The 21,919-nt window shown below is 39.9% G+C and overlaps 1 protein-coding gene across 4 annotated transcripts in view; it reads left to right on the top strand.

Moving 5' to 3' along the window:
• Positions 1–683: 683 nt before the first annotated feature.
• The window catches only part of MPP7 (MAGUK p55 scaffold protein 7), a 229,527-nt gene continuing 208,291 nt past the window's right edge, over positions 684–21,919 (top strand). For all 4 annotated transcript variants that reach the window (XM_043967389.1, XM_043967388.1, XM_043967387.1 and 1 more), the window contains exon 1: positions 684–814. The gene's annotated coding sequence lies outside the window, so the exon portion shown is untranslated. The remainder of the gene's footprint in view (positions 815–21,919) is intronic.

Genomic DNA, 21,919 nt, shown 5'->3' with positions numbered 1-21,919 from the left:
TTCCTCCCTTTTAGTACTCACTCAACTCCAGGGATCCCAACTCAAGGGATGCTAGTGCTCTAGGGAAAGGTTGGCATGGAGGTTATTTTCCAGGGTCACCAAGGCTCACAGGGAGGTGAGGAGTTGAGCAGGTGTAATATAAACCAAGGTATAACGAGTTCGCATCAGGAGTCTCCAGGTAATAGAGGACCTTTTCCCCAAGCTGGTTTCTCTTGGACGCTGGAGCCGCCACCTGCGACCAGCCAAGACTAGAGTCAGGGGGTGTGTGCACGGCTGAGTGCCAGGAGAGGGAGAGGAGATGAGCTGAGAGGAGGCGGAGCGCCGATTGATTGACGGAGGGTGGGCGGAGACCACCGGTGCGACCAGGCCCAATTAGGGTAGCGATCAACTTCCTTCAGCGGGCCAATGAACGCGAAGCAGAGAGCTCGTCGCTCTCCCTGGGCCAATGGGAAAGCCCTTCCCACGACGGTGGGCTGCCGGGGCGGGCGCGGCGGGTCCGCCCCTCCGAGGCCCCGCCCCCAGGGGAGGGGGCCCAGGAGGTGACTCCAGGGAGCCGAGGTGGGGGCCGGACTCCCTGTAGAGTCGCGCGCGAGCGCGTGTGTGCTTGTGCGAGTGTGTGTGTCTGTGAGTGTTAGTGAGCGAGTGTGCGTTCGGCGATGTGAGCGAGTGAACCCGCGGCCCCCGGCTCCTCGGCAGCTGCTGCCGCCGCCGCCGCCTTGCCCTCGCTCCTCACTCCCGCGCCCGAGCCCGGAGGAGCAGGGGTCGGAGGAGCGGGCGGCGCCTCCCGAGGCCTCCTCCGTCGTCGCCCGTGCAGGTAAAGGAGGTCCCGGCGCACACCGGCCGCCTCTGCGGCTGCCCTCGGCCGGGCTTCGGGCTCCGGCTCCGGCCGCGGCACCTGGCGGGAGGCGGGGCCCCGGGGGCGGGACGGGGCGGGGGGCGCGCGAGCCGGACCTCACGCCGGCGGGCGGCGACCTTCCCTTCCTTTGTAACCCCTGCTCTTGGCCGGTTCCGAGCCGCGCACACAGCAGGCGCCTAATAAATGGTCGTTCCCCGAGCTTGACAGCGGGAGGAGGGAGGGGCCAGAGGGGCGGAGCTGCCCCCCCCAGCCCCCTCCCCCGCCCGTGTGTAATTCGGCGCTCGCTCCAGGTTTGTTTTCTGTCCTGCTTTATTTTATTTTGTTTTTCTTCCCTCTTCCTCCTCCGCTCCTCCCCTGGAGCTGACCGAGGTGGGAAACTTGTGGGAGGCTCGGGGACAGCCCCGGGACCCCCCGTAGCCTGGCTCTTGGCCCCCCGACTTCGCTGCGCCCCTAAAAAGAGGAAATCCAGAGGGACGTTACTACAGTTTGTGGTTAGCTCGGTGCTTGGCACATAGCAGGCGCTTAATAAGTGCTTGTTGACTCGACCTGTGTGCCTCTAAAGCAGGGCTTCTTAATCTGGAGGCTGTCAATTTGCTTTAAACAATTTTTTTGGGGGGGAAATTATTTTAAAATAATTTTGGAAATAATTTGAGAATAATTAACTTACTTTAAAAAGCATTCAAATTTATTTTATAAATTAAATTATTTTAACCATTTCTGTATAGTTGGTTCCCTTTGCAATCCTACGTATTTTACTTTGTACCTTTAAAAGAATTATCCTAGGAAGGGATCCATAGGCCTCACCAGGCTCTAAAACACACAAAAAGCTGGATTTTAAAGTAATTTTTTTGGAGGGGGGTGGATGAATTAGTCTCCTGATTAGGAGCTAGGATGGTGTTGTGATTCCTTTTTTTGGTAGCCAAATAAAAATCCTTCATTCAGAAACAGGGTTTCCAGGTTGAAGGGTTATAGGATGGACTTGCTACTCAGTACAGTGTAATGATTTACTGTGTAGTTCTAATGATTAGATTTATTTGTCAAACGCTATCTTGAGATCATATTTCTTTATCTGAGGAATTCAAAGCATTTTGTACTTTTCTCTTGTTCTCCCAACATACTTCTGTTATCTCCATTTTTACAGATGGAGAGATTGAAGCTCTAGAGAAAAATGTTTTACCTTAATTTACTCAAATGCTGATGGGCCTGAGAATATTTTCCTTTTTGCTGGAGCACTGTTAGACATTTTACTGCTCAATATTATATTAGGGAACTTTCATCGAGTTGTTAATACTATGCTGAATTTATCCTTGTTTTTGTAGTAATGTTTTGGGCTTAGTGGATAGAATATTAGGACTTGGTATCTAGAAGACCTGAATTTAAATCCCACTGAAGACACTTCCTAGCTTCAGTTTCCTCACCTGTAAAATGGGGACATTAATACTTGTAGTACTTCCCTCATAGGGTTCTGGTGAAGATCATGTTAAAATAATGGATGTAAAATATTTTGCAAACCTCAGAAGCTATGTAGATGTCAGTTACTATCATTACATGGGGCAGCTAGGCAGTGCAATGCATAAAGCTGTGATCCTGGACTCAGGAAGATCTGAGTTCATTTCCAGCCTTACTAACTTGAACTTGAGGAAGCCATTTAACCCTGATTGCCTCAATTTCTTCATCTGTAAAATGAGCTGGAAAAAGAAATGGCAAACCACTCCACTATTTTTGCCAAGAAAACCCCAAATGGGCAAGACTGAACAACAACTCTCATTTATACATATTTTGTAGGTAGAAAAACTAAAAATCATGCATGATTTTACTTTGGCTACCATGATCCCAATCCAGGGCCTGGAATGGATTTAGTCCATGAGTTTGGTTAGGTTTTGGGCAGCTAGGTGGCAAAGTGGATAGAGTGCTGGGCCTGGAATCTGGAAGACTTCATCTTTCTGAAATCCTGTCTCAGACACTTACTAGCTGTGTGACCCTGGGCAAGTCACTTAACCCTGTTTGCCTTAGTTTCCTTTTCTGTAAAATGAGCTGGAAAAGGAAATAGCAAACTATTCCAGTATCTTTGACAAGAAACATCCTCCTCCCCCCAAATAGGGGTCACAAAGATTTGGACATGTCTGAAAAATGTCCAAACAACAACTTGGCTAGGTTTCTACAACTATTCTCAACTCTTCTTCATACTTATTATGAATATCAGCCCTTAGAACAGTCCCTGCAACATAGTAGGTACTTCAGAAATGCTCTTTGACTGAAATAAGCACTCATTTATGGTAGACATCAGATATAGGCAAATGTACCACTTAGTGGCATGGAGGTGATGGATTTATGCTATTTAGTAAAGAAAAAGGATTAGATAGTTAACTATGCCAGCTTTCTTAAGTTTTTGAGCAGATTCAGGAGTGTGGCTCTGTGTTAGCATAAAAATTAAAGTTCCATTAAGTAAATAGGTTAATTTTAAAAAAGAAAACCTAGCTTTTAAATTTTGCCTGTATGGTACTTTAAATTTATTAATGTATATCTTGTAAGTATTAATGCATATGTTCCGTAGTTTGGCTTTGATTTACTCAGTCAACAAGTATATTTCAAATGCCTGCTATATGCCAGTCGCTGTGCTAAGTGCTTAGGGATACAAATAAAGGCAAAAACCAGTCCCTGCTCTCGTTGCGTTCGCCATCTAATGGGGAAGACAACATGCAGACCTTGCTTTTGAAAATGTCTGTAAAAATTTAGGATAATGGGGTGGGGGGGGTAAATAACCAAAAATGTTTTCTCCTTAGAATAACTATGCATTTTTACCTTTAAGAATTAAGTGAATTTAATCCTGGTTTATGAAAGTACTCTATTCTGATAGGAAGATGGAAGTAGATTTTTAAAGTGGCATCAGACTATAGTAACTCTTGAGACATATTAGGTCAATTTAATTTGCTATTCCTTGGTAACCCAATGTATTTTATGAATTGCTGAATTGATATATCCTAACCATGAAATGACCCCTTGTTTTCTTGGCAAACAAACCTGCTGTACATAACACATGTATGTCTTGACAGAATCATTTAACTAGTTTGTAAAGCATATAATTTCAGTGTTTCTCTAACTTTGGCTGAATAGCTCTGCTTTTCTTTTTTTGCTTATGATCTTGCCTTTCACTTTCAATGTATTGTAATTTATTGGCAAATTATGAGCACCAAGGGAAGAATTTCAGAAAGGGACCCTCTAACCTTGGCTAATTGCAAAAATAAATCAGTTCCCTGAAATATTGAAGAGTGAGAAGACATGGGTATTTATGTGTATGCTATATTGTTTTTTAATCCCCATAGGACTTTTTTCACAGTTGGGAGAATTTTATCCTTTTTGGTCACACTATTTCCACTAGATGGTGCAGTGCCTGTTAAATTATTGAGACTTGAATTAAGTGTGTGTGTGGGGGTGGTATGTGTGTGTATTTGTATCTTATTATTGCTGCTTTATTTTTTACTGATTTGAAGAGATAAACATTTTTTTTTGCAGTCATCCTGTATGACTGCAAAGCAGAATTAGAGTTAGTAATTTCAGTTTAAATGAATTGGTATTTTAAAGAAAAGGGGAAATCTTTTTTTTTTTTTTTTTGTGAGGCAATTGGGGTTAAGTGACTTGCCTAGGGTCACACAGCTAGTAATTGTTAAGTGTCTGAGGCCGGATTTGATCTCAGATCCTCCTGAATCCAGGGCCAGTGCTCTATCCACTGCGCACCTAACTGCCCCAACACTTGAAATCTTAATGATAATGCTGTCTGAATTTTGTAGTGGTCAATATCTTTGATCCTCTTGAAATTGGACCTATTCATAATATGAATTATATTTCAAAACTCTGAAGTAGAATTCTTTTATATACTTTTATATAAATTTATTTTATTTAGCTTCAAACTTAAATCAGTATAACAATAGCATTTAGATAGTGTCTTTTATATAGATGATCTCATTGATCCCCTCACCACAACTTGTACTGTAGGTGCTATTATTATCCCCATTTTACAGATAAGGAAACTGAAGCTAGGAGGTAAAGGTGTCTTGAGCAGAGTCATAGGACTAGTGCGCAAGGCGGGATTTTAATTTAGTTCCTTTCCTTCAAGTCCATCTCTTAGTATAGCAACAGCTTTATTAAGTGCTTGCTAGTTACTGTGCTAAGTGCTAAAGATACTAAGAAAGGCAAGAATCAATAGTCCCTGCTCCCCAGGAGCTGAGATTCTAAGAAGGGAGACAACATGTAAGTAAATAGCTGGTAGATACACGGTGGATACAGAGTAGATGAGAGATCATCAGAAAGAAGAAGTGGGCAGTAGGCATGATGGGATCAAAGGGTCATAGTTTTAGAGCTGGAAGGGACACTAAAGACAATTAGTTCCAAAGCCCTTGTTTTATAAATGAGGAAACTGAGGCTTCAAAAAGTGAGGTGACTTGTCCAAAGTCAAACAGGCAGTAATTAGCAGAGCCAGTATTTAAACCTAGGCCTACTGACTGTGTCTCTGTCTGAGCAGATGAGTTCATTGAGTACTCTTTGTTACTATTTTTATGTTACAGAAAACATTTACATACATGCATGTATGTGAAAAAAAATGTTTGTGCTCATCTTTTTTCTTAAGTTTGGACTTGCTAAATTCTATAGAGTTTAAGAAAGCTACTGCTGAGAGGTGAAATGGACAGGGTATAGTTATGAAAAAATAAATTTAAGTCTGGTAGCCACTGTGATAGACTTGGTTAGCTTCATTGGTTTTGGTATATTAATTGAAGTGGGATTCTATAACTTAATCTAATTAGCTACTTTTCCTGCTTGAATCAAGGAATATGAGAAAGCTGAGTTTGGGTTATTATTATTGTTATTATTGCTATGGCTTATGTTCTAGGGAGAATTGACTTGTTTTAGGGTTATCTTTTGGAAATGAAGTCTTAGGGATTAAATATTGGAAGATGAAATAGAAACAGGCATAAGTATGCCAGAGCTTTTGGTGATTATAATCATTCTATGGGTATAAAATTTCCCGTTTTACCAATGAGGAGGTTAAGTGATTTGCCCAGGGTCACATGGCCAGAATTATCTGAGGGAACATTGAAACTCACGTGGACCTGCCTCCAGGCCTAGCACTCTATTAACTGTACTACCTTGTTGCCTACATATAATATATGATATATAATGATGTACCCAATTTAATCTTTTTGGATGGGCCAGAATTATAATGACATGTCCCAAGGAAGAAAACCAAATATCCTTTACTTGTATTCTAAGCGATTTAAATAAGATTAAATCTATTTCCCAATATTGGAAAAATGTTTAACTTTTTGGGTTTTAACGTTGATGTGATAATGCAAGTCTGTGGTTGGACATAAACTAAAACCAGTTGTGCAGCTTATCAGAATTTAAATACTAATTTCTTAAAATACTTGTTCTTCATAACTTGACTTATGAATTAACTTTTGTGAACTTAGCTGTAATTTCTATTAAGATTCATTTTGATGTTAATAGTATTTTATCCAGGCAGGATATAGATTACACATATCTGTTAGCATCTGCTTTAGGAGGTGATTGTCATACTCCAAACAGTAATTTGACAGGAGTTAAAATTAAGCGGCCATATAGTGAAGTGGAAAGAAACCATTCCAAGGAACTGGAAGCCACAGTTCTAGCCTTGCTTCTGCCAGTAATTATAATAGCAGCCAACATTTATCAAGGAGTGAAGGTTTACAGTGCTGTCAACATACATTTTCCATTGATTCTCACAAAACCCTGTGAAGTTAGTGTTGTGTTATGTAACCAAGGGCAAGTTACTTAGCAAAATAAGAGGGTCAGACTAGATGATGTCTACGATCTTTTCCAGCCCTAGCATTCTGTTCTATGACACTAATTTTTTTTCAAGGTAATTTAAAATTAAAATTAAGATTAAAGAAAAATTTCTAGAGTTATTCCAGTTATTCAGAGAAGCTTCTTCAAATGGCACAGGAACCAATTAGGGGAAATTCTCTTCTAGGTCTAATACTATGAGGGAAGAAAAGATGGATGTGGTAGAAATGATGGTAAACTTGGGAGGAAGTGACTACTCCATTCTAGAGTTTGGGATAGAGGCATGCATCCTAAATTTTTGAAGAGCAGATTTCAAAACAGAAAAAATAGGTAGGATCCCATGGATTAAAATGCTTCATAGGAACGCAGACCACGAGGGATGGAAGATGCTGAAGAAAAAAATTCTGAAGACATATAAGGAAACAATTCCAGTGAGGAAGAAAATGGAATTTGTCTGAAGCATCTTATGTGTATGTACAGGGGCTTATCAACTAATTTATATTTATAAACAATTGTACAAAGGCCAAGCAACAGAGAATGAATATAAAAATGTGACACACTCTTGTAAGAATAGTATCAGGAATACTAAAACTCAGAATGATCTAAAGCTGCCAAGGAATGCTAAGGACAACAGATATTTTTTTATGACCAGTGAGTTTTCTTTTTTCTTTTTTTTTTTTTTTTTGCAGGCCAATGAGGATTAAGTGACTTTCCCATGATCACACAGCTAGTAAGTGTCAAGTGTCTGAAGTCAAATTTGAACTCAGGTCCTCCTGAATCCAGGGCCGGTGCTTTATCCACTGTGCCACCTAGCTGCCCCAACAGATATATACGCACACACACACACACACACACATATATATATATATTTAAAGCTCTTTTGGGACAAAAAGTCTCCACTTTGTTTTGTGCATACGGGATGATGATACCTGTTGAGAGAGAAGGTACAGTTGCTAAGTTCTGCTTGTTTCTCTTCTCTGCCAAGGAGAATGACTCTTACACTGGAAAGGACCTGATGCTCTTGATCAGTAAAGAGACAGTCAAGAAGGTACTCAGCTGCCCTTGAGAAAGTCAGGTCACCTGGCTCATGTGAATCACATGTGAAAGAAGTGACACAAGTGTTGCTGAGCTACTGGCAGTGAGATTAGATTAGATCCACAAGTTCGAGGAAGCACACATGCTGTATTCATTTTCAAAATATTCTTTTCAATTACTTTTGTTTGGTTTTTGGTTTGTTTTTGTGGGGCAATGAGGGTTAAGTGACTTTCTCAGGGTGACACAGCTAGTAAGTGTCAAGTGTCTGAGACCGGATTTGAACTCAGGTCCTCTTGGATCCAGGGCTGGTGCTTTATCCACTGCGCCACCTAGCTGCCCCAGGATTCATTTTCAAAAAAGGGAATAGAACAGGATCTGCCAACCACTGGCAAGTGAACGTGACATTGATTTCAGGGGAAAATCTAGAACTGATGATTTAAAAATGTTAATGAGTATCTAGAAAAGAAAGCAGGCCTTCATCAAGAAGAGTCATGCCAGACTAAACTGATTTCCTTCTTTTGATGACATTACTATTCTTGTGGAAAAGACAAAAATGGCCTAGATGTCAAAATGGGAACCAAATTCAGAGCTAGTTGGATGACAAAGTTCAGTGTCAGCATGGCAGGAGGTGCAGGGTGGGAAGGGAATGAGCATTGATATAGCACCTACTCTGTGCCAGACACTGTGTGAATCACGTTATTATTATCATTGTCTCATTTGATCCTCATAACAACTCGGGGATGTAGTGACTATTATTACCCTTATTTTACAGACATGGAAGCACACCAATTGAGTGACTTGCCCAGGGTCATACAGCTAGTAGATGTCTGGGCTGGATTTGAACTCGTTTCTCTCTGACTTTAAGCCTAGTCCTCTATCTACTATGACACCTAGCAAGAGGTCTTCGGTGGAATATATCAGAGATCTGTGCTTACCTTTGTGTTGTTTAATATTTTTTATCAATGACTTGCATAAAGATATAGGCAATATAAGATCCTATTGTTTTTATTGTTAAAAAATGGATTGGCTAGAATAAAACATTGCCTTATAATTCTCTTTTCCGACAAAACATCTTCCACCTATCAATATCATTTGATATTCCTTGAAAAACATTACAGAAGTAACTTTGTTCAATGACTACCTAATAATAAACATCAGGTGAAGTATTGTCCCACTCTTCGTGACCTGATTTGGGGTTTTTCTTGGCAAGGACACTAGAGTGGTTTGCCATTTCCTTCTTTGCTTTGTTTTACAGATGAGGGATTGAGGCAAATAGGATTAAGTGATTTGCCCACGATCACACAGCTAGTTAAATGTCTGAGGCTGGATTTGAACTCAGGTCTTCCTGAATCCAGGCCCAGCTCTATCCACTGCACCACCTAGCTGTTGGCATTTTTTTTTTTTTTTTGCCAGGCAATGAGGGTTAAGTGACTTGCCCACGATCACACAGCTAGTGAATATCAAGTGTTTGAGGCTGGATTTTGAACTCAGGTCCTCCTGAATCCAGGGCCGGTGCTTTATCCATTGCATCATCTAGCTGCCCCTTACAAGTATACTTGTGAAACGTATCCACTCTGATGAGAAGATTTAGCTCAAAGTCCAAGTCAAAAACAGACTTCTAGTGGAATGGTGAGGGCCTTCCAAATATTTGTGAATGACATCATCCTGATTGCATCAAACCTCAACACATTGCAAAGACTTCTGGAAGAGATCTGTAATATTACACTCAAAAGAATTTGACATGTTTATCTATACAGGAACGTCCACATAGATGAAGACTGTCTCCTGTATGGATTGTGGCATATTTTTGGATGGACAACTTTAAAAGCTTATCCATTAGTTGGTATATCTGGGACAGATAGTAAAGGTAGACAAGTTGGGCCTGGAGTTGAATAGAAAAGCATCCTAGATTGCTTTCAGGAAATGACAAAGCTCTTTCACTGACTCCAGGCTTCCAAGAAAAGCAAAGACTCATCTTTTCAATACTAACATTATGTTGATGTTGATATGTGGCAGTGAGTCATGAAATACAACTTGCTCTGAAGAAATAAAGATGAGCATTATACAGAGGACAGTCAATGGACAGGCATTTCGTAGGTATGAGGAGACCACAAGTTTTAAGGGATTTTGACAAAGAAGATGAGTAAAAGAAAAAAAAAGAGGAGGAAAGGAATTCCTCAAGGAATTGTATGGTAGGTAGAGAAGAAAGTCTAGTTGTGGGGTAAGAACAAGGAATGTCTTGTGGATGGTCATAGTGCCCAGAGTATTTTACCTCTGACTTGTCAGGAGAGCACAAAGAAGGCCTCCACCATTTTGGGTGAACTGTGGTAAACTTAGGTGAGGTCATGGACAAAAGTCTTACAGGATGAGTTGCAATTTGCATTGTTGAAGGCTACCCAGATTGAACAGATCACAGGTCTATTTGAGTATTTGCTATATTCCTGTCCTCTAGATAAAAAATGTTTTCTTGAGTCTTCAGATTTAACTTTAAATCACAGGAAAAATGGTTACATTTTGCTGAAATCTTCAAGTGTTTTATTTTCGTAATTTAACATGGTCTTTTATATTTAGTATAAAACCCTAGTGTACATAATATAGTATTGGATAGTATAGTATATATGTGTGTGTGTGTGTGTGTGTGTGTGTGTGTGTGTGTGTGTGTGTGTGTGTATGTATATATATACACACACAGAGTAAATTAAAAGCAGTTTCAAGGGGAAAGGCACTAGAAGCTGAGGAGTACAGTAGTAAGGAAAAGCGTCCCTTGAGAGGTGCTGTTTGAACTGAGCTTTGAGGGAGACTTAGGGAATCTAGGAATCAGAGGCAAAGAAGACACCATAAGTTGCATGAAGGACCAATAACATGTGCCAAAAGCATGGAGATGAGGGAGAGAATCCTGTTGGAGGCACTTTGGTGGGCTTGTGTGACTGGATTGGAGGCTGTCTAAAGGGGAAGATGGTTAAAACTAAAAAGGTAGATTGCTGTGGGAGTGTGTTTCATCCTAGGGGCAATAGGGAGTCACTGGAGCTTCTCGAATGGGAGAGTGATCTGGTCAGTGATGTGAAAGGAATGCCCTTGGTAGCTGGGTGGAAGATAGATTGGGAAAGGAAGAGACTGCAGGCAAGAAGACAGTAGGCTGTTGCAATAGTGAAGAGAGGGCCGATGGCCTTGTTAGATGAATGCCAGAGATTCTGTGGAGGCACAAGTGACAGGATTTGACAACTGAGTAGGTAGGTGGGTGAGAGAGAGAGGAGTCAAGGATGATTCTAAGGGTGCAAATGAGGATGTCCTGAAGGATGGTAGCACCCTTGACAGAAGCAGTGACATTCAGGAAGCCAGGAGGGTTTGGAGGAAAAGATGATGGATGAGTTCTGTTTTTGCCCTTCTTGGAGATCTTCAAGCAGAGGCTAGATGACCATTTGGGCCTTTAAGAGTGTAGATTTTTTTCATGTATGGGTTGGGCTAAGTGCTTACTCTTCTATTGAGTCATTTCAGTTGTGTCTGACTCTCCATGACCCCATTTGAGGTTTTCTTGGCAAAGATACTGGTATGGTTTGCTATTTCCTTCTCCAGCTTGTTTTACAGATGCGGAATTGAGGCAAACAGGGTGAAGTGACTTGCCCAGGATCATACAGTTAGTAAGTAGTTATCTGAGGTTGTATTTGAACTCCAGTCCTCCTGACTGCAGAGCTGATGCTCTATCCGCTGTGCCACATAGCTGCCCCTAGTTACTCTTCTCTCATCTGTCAAGTTCTGTGATTCTTTGGTAACTGGTTTGAGATACTTGTACAATCTTGTATGTGTGTGTGTGTGTGTGTGTGTGTATTTTGGTGGGGACCTGTGATTTCAGTGTGGGTATTTTGGTGGGTAATTATGGAATGTGGAAATTCCCTTTAGCCATGTAGATAGGCAATCTTCTGCCTAACTTAGTCTTAGGGAATTGTCTGGGGCACTGAGAATTTAAGTCAAAAAGACCATGGTCATAGAGTTAGTGTGTGTCAGTGGTAGGTCTTGAACCCAGGTCTCCCTTTAGACTCCAAGGCTACATGAGGGCAGTAGACAGAGAGCTAGACTTGGGTTTTGGAAGACTTGTGTCTAGCCTCAGATGCTTACTAGCTGTGTGACTCCAGACAAATCACTTAGCCTTTGGCAGCCTCAGTTTCTTTATCTATGACATAGGGATGATCATAATAGAACATGCCTCATAGAGTTGTGAGGATCAAATGAGATAATATTTGTGAAGTGCTTTACAAACCTTAGTGTTAAATATTAGTTACTAACAAGAAACATGGTGTACTGACTAGAGAACTGACTCTTCAACCAGGAAGACATAGGCTGAAGTCTTAGCTCTGTGTAATTTAAGATTCTAAATGTGGATTCTAATCTGTTCCCCCAGTTTTGGGGGAAACTGACTAAAATCACTGATAAAAACAAGTTTAGGTTTTTAAGGGCTTATTAGAAAATAGAAAGAAAAAGATTGAGAACAGAATTCCAACAGCCTGGCATTCCTATCTTTCCTCAAATTTCCTGTGAAGTCCTCTGCCGACACCACCACCAAGTCAGGAACCCAAAAGCCCCAGCGCTCCCCGCACAGGCTCCCTCTCCTCCTTCCTGTTTCCTCCCAGAAAATAGGAGGCTCCTCAAATTGATTGGCTGGTAGCCTTGATAGACAGCCCCCATGAGCAAACATCATTTCCTGCCGCCAAGGAAAAGCCACAATGCCTCTGAGGCATTTTCCTCATGGTGGAGCTTTCCCACAGCGAGTCTCCAGTAGGTGGCGTCATTCCAATCATTACAGCTCCAACACATTGGCCTCTCAGTGCTCTAGGCAATTTTCAAATTTCAAAGGCTGTAAATTTCAGAGAAGGTGCTGAAGTACCTTGGTAGAGGAAATTTCCTCAGGAGGAGGTTCCCTGTAACAATGAAATCACAAGGTTAGTCTCTAACCATTATCTATCATTACTATAGCTGTTATTATTATTAGCATTGTTATGCGGGAAATTGGTGGGGGGTTGGGGTAGGGGTTCTTAGGAATTCCTCTTTAAAGAATGACACCCTCTTGTACACAAATTCAATTAGAATAAAATAATAGTTTATTTAGGTGCTAGGGAAAGGAAACCAAGAGAGAAGTCCTTGGACTTCTCATGGGGAGAAGGCATGGCACAGAGGCGTGGCTCTCTGAGATACCTATCTCCTCCAGCAGGAGACAGGCAGAGGACCATGGTGGTCTGATGGGGTGGTCATCTGACTGTGGAAAGTCCCCCTATTGGGTGGTGGCTTGGAAGCAGTCTGGTGAGGGGTGGTTGTTCTGTCCCCTCGAGCCACTTTGGCAGCAGCCACCCTCAATAGGGTTATCTCCTCAAGAGGTGAGGGAGACTGGAATGAAGGGTGGTGGTCCTGGAGTTATCTCAGTCCAGATTGGGTGCTACATATCTCTTAAGTGTGTCTGTGCTTTGGTTTAGTTTCTCCAGGAGAAGGTTCTTTGATTTACCCCAGAAAACTTCTGAGGTGCCTGGGACCCACAACAGCATCATCATCATCACCACCTCTATTTCTACTACTTTGACCCACAGTACTTTGAAACATAAAGAATGGGAACTGGGACCCTCTGGCTCGTTCTCTTCTCAGGGGTCAGATGTTTCTCACCAACAAGAGTCTAGGCTGCTGAAAAGTGAATCGATATATAATCTTGTAAAAACCAGGTGTCCCAGAAGTCTTAGTGCAGTTTTAAAGCTTTAACAGCCTTAACAACAGCTTAATCAATATAATGTTCTAATAAACAGATGATAATTTTTTTTTTGGTGAGGCAGTTGGGGTTAAGTGACTTGCCCAGGGTCACACAGCTATTAAGTGTGAAGTGTCTGAGTCCGAATTTGAACTCAGGTCCTCCTGAATCCAGGGCCAGTGCTCTATCCACTGCGCCACCTAGCGGCCGGATAAATGATGATAAATATTAAGGGATTAAAACTTCACTAATCCTTTTTGGACAACCTGTATATGTAGGGGGCTAAAATTCTAGCTAGTCTGTCTAAAATATATAATGAACGGTTGCCAATAAATTAGAAGCTTTAGCAAGAGTATTGACTTTTAAGCATTTATTAAGGAGAATAAGAATTTGGTGAAGAGAGAAAGAGGCCTCGATTCATCTGTCTATCAAAGGGAGAGTGCATTTTAGCTCCACTCTCTGCGAGAGTCCTGATGGAGAACCACCCTCCTGTGAAACTGGGAACATCTCGTCCACACCCACACACAGTTCCAAGCTAATTGCTGGTAGCTTTGATAGACAGTACCCACAAGCAAACGTCACTTCCTGACACCAAAGAAAAGCCGCATGGCTTGCCCTCCAACCCCTCCTCATGGCGGAGCTTTCGTAGAGTAGCTCTCTAGCAGGTGGCGTCACTTCAATCATTACATATACATATTTATTAGAATTAATAATGGGAGAAATTATCTGTCTCAAAGATAAGGGAAAGATTTCTTTCATCAATGGTGGCCTAAATTACATAATGTAACATTGGCCCTCATGTTCATGTGGGGTGGAATTTGGGGTCAAATTGATCATGAATCGTCCCAAAAGAATTACAAGACTCAGTGACTCAGTCTCCCAAGTTTCATTGCAATACTGTGGGTGACCACAGGGAGAGAACCAGAATAGTGGAAAGGTATCTCTTCAATAGTGAAAGGAAAGACAGTTATAGTAATAGTATGGATAAATTGATTATCAGTCTCGTTATAATAATCTCCACCTTGGGGAGGTACAGGGGAGGGCCTGTCCTTCTCATTATAATATTCTCCACCTAGGGGTGTTACAGGGGAGGGCTTATCCTAATTTGGAGTTCCTGGGGTCCTAAGCCAACCCTGAGGCAGGTACCTTTTTCAGTGGAGGTGTGTTTTGGGGGTTTAGCGTCATAAGGTGAATCTGGGGACAAATTTGGCCTTTCTTCCACATGTCTCTTTCTGATTCCCATGGCTAGTTTCAAAATATCTCCATTTTTCATTAGAATTTCTATACCTTTGTCATTTCCTTTATTGTCTTCAGGTCTCCATGGCCTAGGTCCCTCTGTTCCCATGATGGGTACTGATTTATGTGGGTACAAGAACCTAGCATAAGTTATCCATTAACTGGGGTCTAACTCCCTTTTGGAGCTAATATCTGAATTAAAGCTTGGGTCTTAGGTTTTTTTTATTAACCCCTTTTTGCCTCCTACATCAATGTGACTCTTTTTGGTTCTGGGATTATTTTCCTTAAGCCCACAAGAAAGAAAAAATAACACTCTGTGATGGTGGAAACTATCTGAGTTGCCTATTAGGTGGTGCTTTTCCAGTGTTGTAAATTGCTTTCTGGGGCCCCTTGACAAGATAGTCCTTTCCTGAGAGGTCTCAGTATCCTTGCTGGCCACCAGAAGACTCAGCTGCAGAATTCCTAAACTGCTCTGCATTCCAAGTCTCCAAACTAGCTAACGTAGTTTTGATGAACTCAACAGTTAACAGATTAATTAAACACTGAATTAATCTAGGAGATGCAGTGAAATATTGTTCAGAATGCTATCTGCTTGGCTGAGAGCCTCTAACTTGCCCCTAAGATTCTTCCCTCTGTTTACTTACCATTGCATTCAGAGATTTAGTATGCTGAGATCATACAGTTTGTTTTATATATATATAATAAAGTGAAAAAGGAAATTGGATTAAAGGCTTTTATATGGAGATGTTCTCATTCAACTGTCACCTCTGTATAGTTTTTCTACATCTTTGGGTGTGACTGGACAATTCCTACCACAGGTACCTGTGCCTCATGGAAATGAAATGGGAGGAGGAGCCTTCATTCCCACCTCTGGATTAAGGACTACAAATAAGGGGAAACTGGGAAGACTAGAGTTTCCACTTCACAACAGCAGGCAGTTTCAACAACTTTGGATCTTTGATTCCAGTGCCTCCTGGATCCCCATCTCTAGTCTAGGATCGTGGTCACTCCCTTCTCTTTGCTTTCAGAAGCCTGAATTGCAAGGGCAGTGGGACATTTTTTGGTGCACAAATTAATTCCCTGTTTCTTATCCTTTGACTTCTTCAAGTTCCAAACAAGATCCTAGAATCCTAGGCAGTAGGGAGGGGGAGAGAGGTCTCTATTCTTTAATGCCAGAATTATCAGAAACTGTCCTCCCATCTTTATCTTAGTGAATCTTCCTCCTGGGTCCTTGAGGAAAAAAATACGAAGAGATAAAAAGGCAGCCTGGGGCATAAGTAATAGCAAAAACAACCAAACTGTAGTTTTTAAATTTCAAAGTTTGCTTTGTTTTGTCATTTTTTTTCTTGTGTTACTGGCTTGTGAAAAACATTTCCCATGTTAAAATTTCACTGAATATTCTAGTTCTTGCTAATTCCTTGCTCTTTTTAAGATTACCTTAATGCGGGGCAGCTAGGTGGCGCAGTGGATAGAGCACCGGCCTTGGATTCAGGAGTACCTGAGTTCAAATCCAGCCTCAGACACTTAACACTTACTAGCTGTGTGACCCTGGGCAAGTCACTTAACCCCAATTGCTTCACTAAAAAAAAAAATTTAAAAAAAAAAAAAGAAAGTTTAAGATTACCTTAATGAGATTAACTTGTTTGGATGAGATTTAGGAATGCTAACCCAGAGCATACAGTTAATCTTGGTAGCAATCTCTTTGTTTTTGCTATGTTTTGATGGCTACTTTAAAAGAAGAATTTCAGTCACCAGGAAGTTTCTATACCTGCTATTGGTGTAGGGAACTGGGAACAGTGGGGAAGATAATGAAGTGAAAATAGAAGAGACACACTTTGTATAGAAGTTTTATACTTAGATTTTTTTTCCAATTGAGTTGTGTAGAATTCTAAGAAATGAAATATAATTTACTTAAAGTTTTAGAAAGACTAACTCGTAGTTTGAGCATTATCTTCTTGTAACCTGTCCTCATTGTGTCATTAGCCATCTGAGAAAATAAATACTAGAAATGGTATTGACTTAAAAATCGACTTTAAAGCTTAAGATTTACAATGACTTTATTGATAACATTTTGCTTTATTGCAACACCATCCAGTAGATACTTAAATCTCCCATAGTGTATCTTTCCCCAAAACAATTGTACTTGTCACTTTCAACTTTCTAAAAACTAATTGTTAATAGATGCTAAGAATAGTGCTTTAATGAATCATTTGATACCTTTGTTGATATCTGACTTTTTGTGTCCTTTAGCATTATTATTTAAAATATCAGTCATTATGTATACTGGTTTTGGGGGTCTGCTTTCTTCATTCTGTTTTTCTTTGCACAAGTTTTCTCATGTTTCTATGAAATCTTCATATTGTTATTATGTTTTAAATATTCCATTACATTCATTTACTACAAATTGTTCTATCATTCTGTAATGAATGGGCACATAATTTGGTAATTTTTTCTCTTTTTTGTACGAACTTAACAATTACCATCAAAAATGAGCATTTCAAATATTATGAAAACAAACAAACAAGACAATTTTATAGGTACATAATTTGTTACCAGACATTATTATTTTTATTATTAGTTTTTACAAATAATGCTGCCAAAACTATTTTTGCACATGTGGGTCTTGTATTGCTATCATTAATCTTCTTGGGCTAGAAACAGTATTGGGATCTCTGGGTCAAAGGGTATCAATAATTCAGTAACTCCAAGTCTAAAATTTAACACCAGTGAGTTTGAGTGCTGTTCTTCTATGTTACTAGTACCACAGCTGTGGAAAAATACTGAGGTACATTATTCTAAACCATTGTACGATACACATCAAATTTACAGATTGTAAATGAGTATGAAAAAGTTGGCCTCCCTGTTTGTTGTGGCTATCTTTATCTAAAAGTTAGAATGCTAATAAAAGTGTAGTAATTCAAGGCCAATAGAGTTTAACATTACTATAGTAAGTAGTAAGATTTTTAGGTGAAAAAAATTTCAGTGGTAAGCTTAGAAATTTAAAAAAAAAAAGCTATTTATCTCCAGATAGTGTTTTGGTAAGACTCCTAAACTGTAAGAATAACCAAACTCTACACTGAATATTTAATATCATTATACTAAAACAATTCCTAAATTAGTAAATACTATTAAAGTGAGAAAAATTCATCCTGACAGCCCTGAATTATCTAGGTTTGTAGAATGACCTGCTGGGTAACTGTTTCCTTATACCCTCCCCGATTCTAGGCAATTCAAAATTAAATAGAAGGAATTTTGCAATTTTTGTTTTCATTTTAGCTATTCTTATGTAACGATTGGAATGACACCACCTGCTGGAGACTTACTGTAGAAAAGCTCCGCCATGAAGTGAAGGTCTTTGAGGGCAAGACCAGGAGTCTTTTCTTTGGCATCAGGAAGTGACGTCTGCTTGTAGGAGGAAGAAGAGGGGGAGCCTGGTGCTCTGACTGGGTCTCTTTTCCTGGGGACTCTGGCGGAGAGTGGAGCTAGAAATGTGCTCTCCCTTTAATAGGTAGATGAATGTAGGCCTTTCCTTCTCTCTTTACCAAATTCTTATTCTCCTTAATAAATGCTTAAAAGCCTAACTCTTGCTAAAGCTTATAATTTATTGGCGACCACGCATTAGATATTTTAGACAGACTAGCTAGAATTTTAGCCTTTAACACTTGTAATCTTAAATTTGCTTTTTTTATTCTTTTACTTTTAATCTTATTTGGTCTAGACAAAGTAAGATCAACAACTGTCTTGATTTTTTTCTGTTTCCCCAGCACCTAGCATGGTGCTTTTCACATAGTAAGTATGTACTAAATATTTTCCCATTCCATTCTATCTGACCCATTTTGGGCTCTAGCTTGTCATGTTAAATTATTAGAGGCCTTCTTCTCTGCTTGGTCCAAGTCTCTAGGTATTGATTGATGCCCTGTATACTTCAGCTGGTTTTGTGAAAGCTCCAGATGCTGAGTGTTCATGTTAGCAAGGTTGACAAAGAATTTAAGACCTGAAGAAAGTTTGTGGTGTCATTTGGGAAGCTGGTTGACTGACTTGAGTGCCAAAACTGTATTTGTACTGAATCGAATTTAACATTTATGAAGCAGTACCCTAATTATTTAAGCAAGTGATGAGATCTTGAACAGTCACATCTTTTTTAAAAAATTATTTTTTTACATTCAGCTTTTGAAGAAGTTTTTTTTTTTATGTCAACTCTCAATGAAATGGAATAAGTAAGAAGACAAGAGCAATAACAAAATTCTGAAATACTATATAACAATGCTTAAGTAATACACATTACAGTATAGCCTTTCTGGGAGAGTTTTAGTTGTTGAATGAATAATAACAGAACTCCCAGTCATTTGTTGTCCTGTGAACTGAATTATTTGATCATAAGCATGCAAGACAGAAGAAATGCTTTAGGAATTCGTTGAAACACTGTGCTATTAAAGGATTTCTAGGAAATAATAGTTTTTGGGAAGCAGTAGCTGGCCAGCTTAGAATGCAATTCCTTTTTTTAAGGAAAAAGACAAGTTACAAATGACATAAAATATTTTAGAAATTGACTTCAGTTATGCGTAATGAGTATATTTTATGTGAACTTATTCCTCATTGGCCTTTTGAGCCACAGGGACTAGTGCAATAACATGTCTGTAGTCAGACCCGAATAAGTTTATTTAATTTATTATAAGTAGTGAATACATTATATTTGTAGTGAACATTCTATTTGGCTTTTTCCCCCACATTGGTCATGATGTGAAAGAAGAAACAGAGCAAAAGGGGAAAAAAACCATGAAAAAAAAAGTGAAAATAGTATCGTTTGATCAACATTCAGACTCTATCAGTTCTTTTTCTGGATGTGGAGAGCATTTTCCATTATGATTCTTTTGGAATTGTCTTGGATCATTGTGTTGCTAAGAAGAATGAAGTCTATCATAGCTGATCATTGCACAGTGTTATTGATACTGTGTATAAGTGAACATTACAATGTGGACAGAGCCATACATTCTCCTTGGAAGCTGGAAAACGTTGGTTATTGGGACTGTGATTTCATTTCTGGCTTTAGATCTTGATGGTGAAATGAACAGTCCTGTGCATTTGGTTCTCAAGAGTTCATCTGTCTAATTTTGTAAGAATAACGTTCTTTATCTAGTTGGAAGCAGCTTACCAAGAAATATCGGTGTAGTTGGCACAGTTTTGTTCCATTTGTGAGAGCCAAGTAGCTTTTGGAACTGGGAATTCTCAAGTTTGTTTATAGAAAGTAATGGTGTTTCTCAGATGCTTTTTGTCTCCATATACTGTTTTTTATTCAAGTGCCTGAGCAAAGTTATAAAGCAAGAAACTTTTTGTTCTTTGTTTGTGGGAATAGATCATATCAAAATAGACATAAAAACTCTGGCAAATGTTATATGAACCTTAACTTATTTTGGACCCCAAGCCTAGCATTATGGGACTTTGCAGACTTACTGTTACAGGTCAGAATTCAAAATTATAATCATTTAATATCTTGAGTGCCAACGGTTATCCAAGTATTACTACAATTACCAACCAGTTCCATCCTTTCCAAGCTTGCCTACAGCCTGGGTTCATTCTTCTCATTGTTTAGATCTTTTTCTCATTATTTAGATTAACTTGATTAATTACCCCTCATAAGAAATCAGTTGTTTATAGGCTAATGTGAAAGAGCTATGTTCTTTATGTTTAATTATCCCTGTAATTCCCTGTTGGAAAAGTTAGAATTGACTGTCTTTCCATATATATAAAAAATAGTCATTGAACTTCTCCTGTACTTACTTATGATTATGATTCATTCTCCCACTATTATCCATCCCCTTTTGCCCTCTGCTTTTGGACAAGTTTCTCTGGATCCAGTGCTGCCTTCATACTTTCCAGAGCTCTGTAATTTTCCTGAGATATATTTCATGTTATCAGAAAGGAGTCTGGAAATAACTTCTTTATGTGTGTCCTTGGAAGCAAAGTTTACTACCCTTTGTAGTCATGCTAGATCATAATCTAATGCTAGTGCTACATCACAATTAAAAAAAAATTTTTTTGCGGGGCAATGAGGATTAAGTGACTTGCCCAGGGTCACACAACTAGTAAGTCTCAAGTGTCTAAGGTCAGATTTGAACTCAAGTCCTCCTGAATCCAGAGCCAGTGCTCTATCCACTGTACTACCTAGCTTCTCCCACATAATACTAGTTAAGTCAAATCAGCAATCATTTATTGAGCATCTACTATGTTGCAGGCACTGTGGTAAGGCTAGGTATACAAAGAAAGGCAGGAACATTCCCTGCTTTCAAGGAGTCCATGGCTTTATGGGATACAACATGCAAACAACTTATGTATGGGATAAATTGGAGATAATTTCAAAGGAAAGAGAAAATATTAAGGAGGACTGGGAAAGCCTTCGTGTAAAAGGTGGGATTTTAGCTGAGACTTGAAGGAAGCCAGGAAAACCAGGAGTGTAGATGAAGGAGGAGAATTCCAACTACGGCAGACAGCCAGTGAACATCTTGTCAGGAGATGGAGTGTTTTCTGTTAGGAACAAGCTAAGGCCAGTATCACTGGGTTGCAGAATAGATGGAGGGAATAAAATGGTGGAAAATTGGAAAGCTAGAAAGAGGCCAGGTTTGAAGCGCTTTTAAAAGCCAACAGCATTCTGCATATGATGCTGGCGATAGTGGGGAGTCAGCGAGGTCAGATCACTTTGACAGCTGAGTGGAGGATGGATTGGAATAGGGAGAGCCTTGAAGGCTGGGAAACCAACCAGGCATGAATGATAAGGGCCTGCACCCGAGTGGTGTCTATAGCAGAGAAGAGATGTTAGAAAGGTAGACTTAGAATGTGTGGGAGTTGACAACCTTCTTTCCTTAATTAAAGTCCCTTCTCCTATGACTGTGTGGCATGACTTTGGGTTCTTAGAGATTAGGTTAATAAACAGAAGACTTAGAAAGTCCTCCCAATCTTGAAAGGCTTTGAATGCAGCCATGGACTGTATATTTGTTATTCGAGAACTAGCTCACTTAAGTCTAGGGAGGTTTGTCACTAGAAGTTTGGCAACTACATGATGAAATTGTAAAATTTTTTTTTTACCACAGTTATTCATCTATTAAGTATGCTACTAAGTTGTAATGGATTTATTATCTGCATTGGTGGAGAGAAATATTTATGTTGATGAAATCTGGGCTTTTTTGAAGTGTGACCTCCCTGCAGTTCTTATCAGGAAAAAGCAAGAATTGATTAATTTCTGGGATTTTCCCTGG

Source organism: Dromiciops gliroides, chromosome 5, assembly GCF_019393635.1.
Source record: "Dromiciops gliroides isolate mDroGli1 chromosome 5, mDroGli1.pri, whole genome shotgun sequence".
NCBI classification, from domain to species: Eukaryota; Metazoa; Chordata; class Mammalia; order Microbiotheria; family Microbiotheriidae; genus Dromiciops; species Dromiciops gliroides.
This window is presented reverse-complemented; position numbering and strand designations above follow the sequence as displayed.